Consider the following 7401-nt stretch of genomic DNA (forward strand, 5'->3'; position numbering starts at 1 on the left):
AGAGTGCTGGTAAATAGTACGTTTGGTTTGTTTTTTGTTGTTGTTTTTTTTTAAGAGTAATGGAATATAATTTAAGGGAATGTAAAGTCAAGTAAGAAATAGAACAGCAAAATGCAGAGGAAATAAACAAAAATTTCGAAGAGAATTTAGTCTATAGCTGTCTACGCATGCTCGTATAAAGACACGTGTGGGGGGTGGGGGATGCGTGGGGGTGGGGGGGGTGCACCTTCGGAAACTGAAGAGTTAAAGTGGGGGGGGGGGGGGTGCACCTTCGGAAACTGAAGAGTTAAAGTCTGAATTTATTGCTATAAAAAAAAAGCTTCCTGCATTGAGTACCAATACCAGAGTACCAGGGTGTTTCCATTGGGTCTGATCAATGGCTTTTCTTTTGGTGCACTTGGGGTGAAGTGCAGATATAAACCAATACGCTCTGAATTTCTACTTCATGGTGTATATCACGACCGTGATCTCATAAGATGGAATCTATCCCCCCTCACTATCATGTTGATTCAAGCCTCTTTCTTTCCTTAAGCTTTAGAAATGATTTAGGTTCAAAGCTAGAACACAATGCAACTGAATTTACCCCGTGTTTACTCCTTGAGCCCTGAGAAAGCCTTCAGCAAATCAAAACACGTTTTCTAAAATTATTCAGTACTCACAATAAAGAAATCGAGAAGTTTCATCAAACTACTCTTCTTTCTTTAACCAAGGATGAATGAATAATATTTTTAGTCGTTGTGTCAAATACCTCCAATCAGCATTAACACAGTTGATTTTCTAGGCCTACTTGTTCAGTTCCAGTGTCAGCTGTATTTTCTATGTATAATCTAAGACACTGAGCCAAATCTACAACAAGCCAATTAGACAACTCTTTGTGTAGTACTAATTTGTTGATCTATCCAGTATATATCTATGTATCTGCATACATTTTTATACAAAAAATAGTTAAATAAATATCAATACACAAAACTATTTAATAACATACAAATGTTCTGTTTCCACATTCTATTAAACAGAAGTACTAGTAGCCCATATAAAATGGACCTGTAGATATATAATACCTTTTTAATGGTTATTTCTTGGAAGCTATAGTGGAGTATTGCGTAGATATCTCCTCATTAAAATAAAAATTATGCTATTGTTAAATAAAAGATGAGATTGACGAGGTTTTTAAACTCATAAAATCTAGATTTAAATTTGGGATACTGTAATTACAAAACCATGAACGATTGAACAGTTAATGGCACTATGTTAAGTGTTCACCTATAAGCATCGTTACAAAGAAGGATAAGATGACTCAAAAACCTCGTTACTCTCTGTTGCTACATGAAGTTGAAATTCATCACAAGAAAACAAATTGACCTTGGTTTATATAAAGGTGTAAAGTTTTAATATTTGGGAGAATTGCTTTTATAGTTCTGTTGAGGAAAATAGAAATAACAAAAAGTAGATTTATTGTGTGTTTTATAAAGGACACAGTGTTTTTTCACCATTCTAATCTTTAAAAGTTTGGACTTAATCTGTGCATAATTTATAGATCTTATGTGTTCATATAGCCTATGAAATTAGGAAGTTGATTTATTGAGAATTTCCAATTTGCATTTGACTCTAACTATTCTTAATATTAAATTAAGATTTTTTTTTTTAATAGAAGCTTTATATTATACTTGAAGTTTTACCAGACTAACTATAAACAGTATCTTGAGAAAGGAATTTATAAAATTAATCAAGACTACTAAAATAGTTTCATTGTTCATCTCCACAATACCACCTCTAGAAATGTTCAAAGAAAACAACAGATGTTTTAATTTTTTATTTTATTTTATTTTATTTTATTTACACCTACAGCACCCGGTCTTCTTAGGTGGTCTCCCATCCAAGTACTAACCAGGCCCGACGCTGCTTAGCTTCCAAGATCAGACGGGATCGGGTGTGCTCAGGGTGGCATGGCCGTAGATAGTAACAAATGTTTTATAAAGAGAATTATTACAGCAATGTATACACGTATACGTATTCACTGACACAAACATATATATATAGTATTATTTAAATAAATGTATAACCAAAATAAATTTGAGTAAACCGAATGATTAAAAATAAGGTAAATTTAAAATATTGTTGAACTTCTATAGTTGCCTGGTGTGTAGCTATGATGAATTATTTTTTCAAGAAATAAAAGACTGGGAGTAAGCTTACAAAACAGTGGCAAGTGAAAAAGCAATGTGACTTTAATTTTATAAAATAAAAGTTAAAAATAAACATTAATGGATAATCCTTGAAGAAAATGCAATGGCAAGTTTACAATAATTATCTCTTATTTATGAGATTAAAAGTAATTTTAATTTTTTAACTGTACTGAATTTCCAAATTCTCACCATAAATATGAATTACTTTTATTTAAAAAAAAAAAATTTTAAAGAGTAATCAAGAGAAAATGGATTAAAAGCCACATGAAAGAATGTCACCCTGGACAAGTTTGGGAAAAAAAAATAGATTAGAAAGCCATACAGGTCTATGTGCTACTGCAATTTTTATGTCAGATATTTAAAGATGAAAAAAGCAGAAGGTAATTAGGGCCCAGAATTATGCTAATGGAAGCACATATTGGAGAAAATATCTCGTTAATAGTCACATTAAGTGATGATTAAGGGAGAAGACAGTTTGACTGATGTACTTCCCGCCACACTTCGTAATGGATCTGAGCTATCGCCCAGCAGCGAGCCTAGTGCCGTTGGAGATGGCTCCCGCTCCTTGTTGGAGATTCGAACAATTTTCTTTTTTTTTTTAAATTATAAATATAATGAGCTCAATAATAAAATGGCTTGATGAGCAGCTTTTACATTTGGCAACTCTGCTCTGTGTAAGTGAAATTAGACATTGTAAGATTACACATTGTTTTAAGAAAAATTCTAAAATATCACTGGTTTGTTATTAATTCTGACACATTTTAGTAACAGACTAAATTAATTACCAGACATGACCCTGATGGAATACTTTTTTTTTTTTTTTTAACTTTGCCTCACAGCAAAACTATTTTCCTTAAAAATAGTCACTGTAATTGTAGTACATTTTGTTTTGGGGTCTTTAAATTTAAACACACACGCACACATTTTTTTTTTCTGAATTTGAAACTTTCTGGCAACTGTGGGTATTTTCTATACAGTCTGTATCTTTTCATGAAAGACAATGAGACATCAACAAATATATATTCTCTCTCTACATGACTATGTTGACATTATATTTAAGTTTGCATATGAATGTTAAAATACAGTTTGACAAGTTTATAGACATTAGAATTCCGAGAATAACTTTGGCCATGCCATCTGACAGTCAATTTTAATTTGGGGAGAGAATGGATCTATTTGTGCATTCTGTTTTCCCAACGTGTACTTACTTTATTGTGTGTATGTAAAAATACACATATCGGCCCTCGGACATCATGGTGGCCTGGAGCAGAGGCACATTTGCTGTACAGTGAAGGTCAAAATACACTTTAGCCTTCTCAGTTTCTGAATATAGGGCTAGGTTATGTCCCAGTATTTCTCACTTGGGGATTCTCTGCAGCCAACATGTTCTCATCCAATAATAGTACATAAGAATTTGGAAATTCATTTTATTTGCTCAGAGCTTTTCATTGGAATTTTAATATCCTCAAGGTAAATTGCCTGTCTTATCAATAGTTTTAAAGCCCTACTCACCAGGATCACAGCATATCACAGGTAAAGCCTTACGCTGCCAGTTGACTAGTAAAGTAGAAATTGAGCTGGAAGAGAATAAAAACCTACCTCATTTTATTTTAAGTTTGAGATAAAATCAGGCATTGATCACGGAGAATTTTGATGCAGCGAACCAATTTCCTCCATTGAGAAACATTAGTATAGATTAAAATGAATGAGATTATGTAGAGATGAAGGGAAATATGTTAGATTGAGCAAATCATCTAAATAATGTGTTGACTTGAATGTTAACAATGGACTCTTTGAATTTCAAGTTAATTATGGAGAGAAGATCCTATTCCTAGTTTGCCCAGAACAGTGTGATTTATGCCAGTCGTGGGGGTATAACTATTAATAGACCCCCTCTCTAGTCTGTCTCTCTCAAAAAAATGTCGCAGTTTGGACAGAAAAACTATTCATGGGGAACTAATCACTTTTATTATCACGTCTTCTTCCATGAAGCCTATTAAGAAGAAATTAAAAGAAGAAAAGGGAATGAGTGGTTGACTTCCTCTTTTTGGCTAATTGGGTGCCATAGAGCTTCTGGCTAAGTCAGGGACAGAAGACCTGCTCCTTCCAACTTTTACAGTCTGTGAGGACCGTCTGCTGCCCCTATCCCACCCCCACCATTCCCAAATAATCCTCTGTGCAGTCTAGGCCTGCCCCTAGGGAATGACTTATTGCCAATCCAAGCATATAGTATGGCAACTGGAGTTGTATGGCTTGGCTTCTAGTTCAACAGTGAAAATGTGGGGCCGGTGGCAGAGACCTGAGAAACCCATGCTTCGGGCCCCAGGCTTGGCTAGCATAGGAGTTGAGACCCCATCCTTGACAGCTGTCCTGTCAACCAGGTAAATGCCATATGTGGAAAAAGATGTGCCTGCTGCTAATTGTGGGCACACACCAGTCGTGACGGTGTGATTTACATCTCAGAATCAACTCTAGATATGTCATGAAAAGCTATATTAAGTCATTAAACATGTGCAACTTTTAGATGTAACTCCTTTTCAGCAGCTAGGTTCACTTTCTCCAGAGAAAGGAATAAAGAATAAAGAGCAGAATTACATGTAGATTAGATTTTCCATAAAAGAAGCAAATCTCTTAGGCAGGGCTATGAAGTGTATCCTTTATGAAGATAAAATTGAAGCATGTCTTTTGGAAAGAACTAAATAATTTTGTCTGAATACTGATTAAATCTCTGATCTCAAAAGGGCTGAAAAATAAGGACATTGGTGGTACTGTGAAGCAATTGTTTATCTTGTACGTGAGACCATTCAAATTGTCTCCCTTGATAAACTATAGGTTACTACGATTAACTATCATATTCATTTTAGTAATATGCTTCTTCTTACATTCCTTAAATCTTATAGGCCAGAACTCTTTATCAAGTGTGATTGTGAAAGTAGATACGTATTTTATTAGCGACCATATGTTTTCCTCGGCACCATGTGAAGTTCATGTATTAGAACTTGGAAATGCCCTAACTCCTCCTGGAACCTTCCCCAGACAGCTCGCCCTGTACATCCATGTGGCTTTAGTATTCACAGTGGCACAGCTTTGCCTGTTCACCATGGAGTCCTCAGCCTCCAAAAGAGCACCTGATACATTGTGGACACTCGTACATATTTGTTGATTGAATGAATGAATGAATGAACGAACGAACGTATGAATGAAATGAAAAAAGCCATAGTTGAATATACTTTTATAGTTGCATATTCTCCATGAGATTGCCTTTGCCATACTGAAACTGCTTTGAGGATGAAGATCCTATTCCCACAGTCTGCACATGCGGCCCAACAACAAGCAGGTGGGTATTTTGTGTGCCTTTGAGATCCTCTTAACCAAAACTCCTCTCGGCATCAGTTACAGGAGGACCGTGGGGTCCTCTTTTATGGGGTCGTACACAGTACACGCACACCCTGCGGCTGCTGAGTTGACATACCTTATAACAGCCTATGCCGAATACGCAGGTCGCCACAGAGGTGCTCATTTTCAAGTCTGATTCCTCAGAAGAGGCCCCACTACCCCCAAAGTAATGATGCTTGTGGGAACTCGCACCCACCGCCTTCTTCCATAAGGACATTCTGTTGGCTCGGAAGCCTCCAGCGGCACCCAAGTTCTTCCAGAGTAAACAGCAAATATTGACATTTGGGGTCCTTCACAGACTGGACCATCTCCTACTGCACCCCTTCTCTTCCTTCTTGAAGATGCCTCCTTTGCTCCAGCAAACCAGGATATCGTCTGTGTCCCAGACTTACCCCTGGAGTTCACACGCGTCCTCATTCAGACCAGAGCGCTCGTTCCCCCAGTCCAGCCGCAGTCAGACTCCCTCTGTTATTTGCTGATCGAAAACCGCCCGACCTGCGCTGTCCGGCTCCCGCACCGTCTCTCCTCTGGCGTTTCTGCTGGTCCCTGTCCTCACGCGGTCTTTCCCAGCCCTCTGCTTTAGATGCCATCAGAACTTCGACTTGGTTCTTCCCTCCAGCCTGCCCTGGCTGCCAAACCTCGTGCCACCTGGAGGGCAGGAGTGCTGTGTGCTGTCTTCCCCGCTCAACCCTGGGCACAGCAGAGGGCACAGACCGGGCTCATTAAGAGGATGCTCCATGATCTGAACTTGTACTGTTCCCTCTTTGGAAAATAGTCTCTCAGGGGAAAGGTGTGAATCTTAAATCCAACTTGATTTCTTATACAAGGGATTGAGAATTGCTATCATGAGCACACGGGGCTTCTGAAACTCAGAGGCCAATACTTTTTTTTTTAAATATCAGGGAGCAGTTTAATTGGCTCAGTCTTAAAAGGGCTAAGGTACATCATAATAATCTTGCTCTTGCATATATGGACAGGTGGCATTATTCACAGTGCTTCATTCAGTATTTCCAGTTGACACTCCGGACCATTGCTTACAAAGTGATGAGTTTATTTCAAAATATTGGGAGAACGTATGGCTTCAAACGTGCATGGCTTCTATGAAGTAGGCTAGCCTGCATTTTAACATTTTAGGGCATAACTGATGAACTCGTAAATACGGTCGTGTTAGTTGGTTGAGGTGCCTTAGTGATTTCATTTCTATGACTTTTATCTTTCAATCCACAAGGGACTCAACATCAGGGAACCAAAAGAGCTTAAAAGCCATCAGTCAAAAGCAATTTTGAAAGTGTCAGCAAGAAATAATGGGTGAAATTTTGTTAATTTCCATTTTCTAAATAGAATAGCTTATGTTTTAACCCTTAATTTAAAATGAAAGGAGGGGTAGTTTACAAATGTTTTATTCTTTTTTTAAAATAAGTTAATCAAAATCTAAAGAAAATTTAATGAACATCTTTGGAGAGGCGCTGACCATTGCAGTCTGCTGAATTCTAGTTAAAGAAAAAGTAGGAACAGGTAAAAGTATGTTAAAATATTGTGCCCGATGATTAACAAAGCCCTGTTACTGAGTACAATCTGTATAATCTGATATTCTCTCTTCCAGTAATAAATCATATTTGTAATTTGTGACCTTATGCATCAGATTCTGGATTGTCCTTCTAATGGAGTCATTATTCTAATAAACATACCTGACTGTAGATCATTGATCCCTTCCAGGGATGGTGACCTTCCTCTGTCTCTAGGTGTAAAATTCAACCCAGATAGCTCTAATTAGAGAAAGGTCTTTATAACGGGTGCATTTTTCTGCCATCTGCCTGTT

At 37.3% G+C, this 7401-nt stretch overlaps 1 protein-coding gene and 1 non-coding gene across 2 annotated transcripts in view; one reads left to right on the forward strand and one right to left on the reverse strand.

Annotated features, from left to right (window-relative positions):
• The window catches only part of CTNND2 (catenin delta 2), a 700986-nt gene that overhangs the window by 283177 nt on the left and 410408 nt on the right, over positions 1-7401 (forward strand). The gene's annotated exons all lie outside the window — the stretch shown is intronic.
• Positions 1840-1958, reverse strand: LOC111742434. The gene has a single exon (XR_002781309.1). It is a non-coding gene; the product is annotated as a 5S ribosomal RNA (ribosomal RNA).

The sequence above is a fragment of the Pteropus vampyrus genome, unplaced genomic scaffold (assembly GCF_000151845.1).
Source record: "Pteropus vampyrus isolate Shadow unplaced genomic scaffold, Pvam_2.0 Scaffold94, whole genome shotgun sequence".
NCBI classification, from domain to species: Eukaryota; Metazoa; Chordata; class Mammalia; order Chiroptera; family Pteropodidae; genus Pteropus; species Pteropus vampyrus.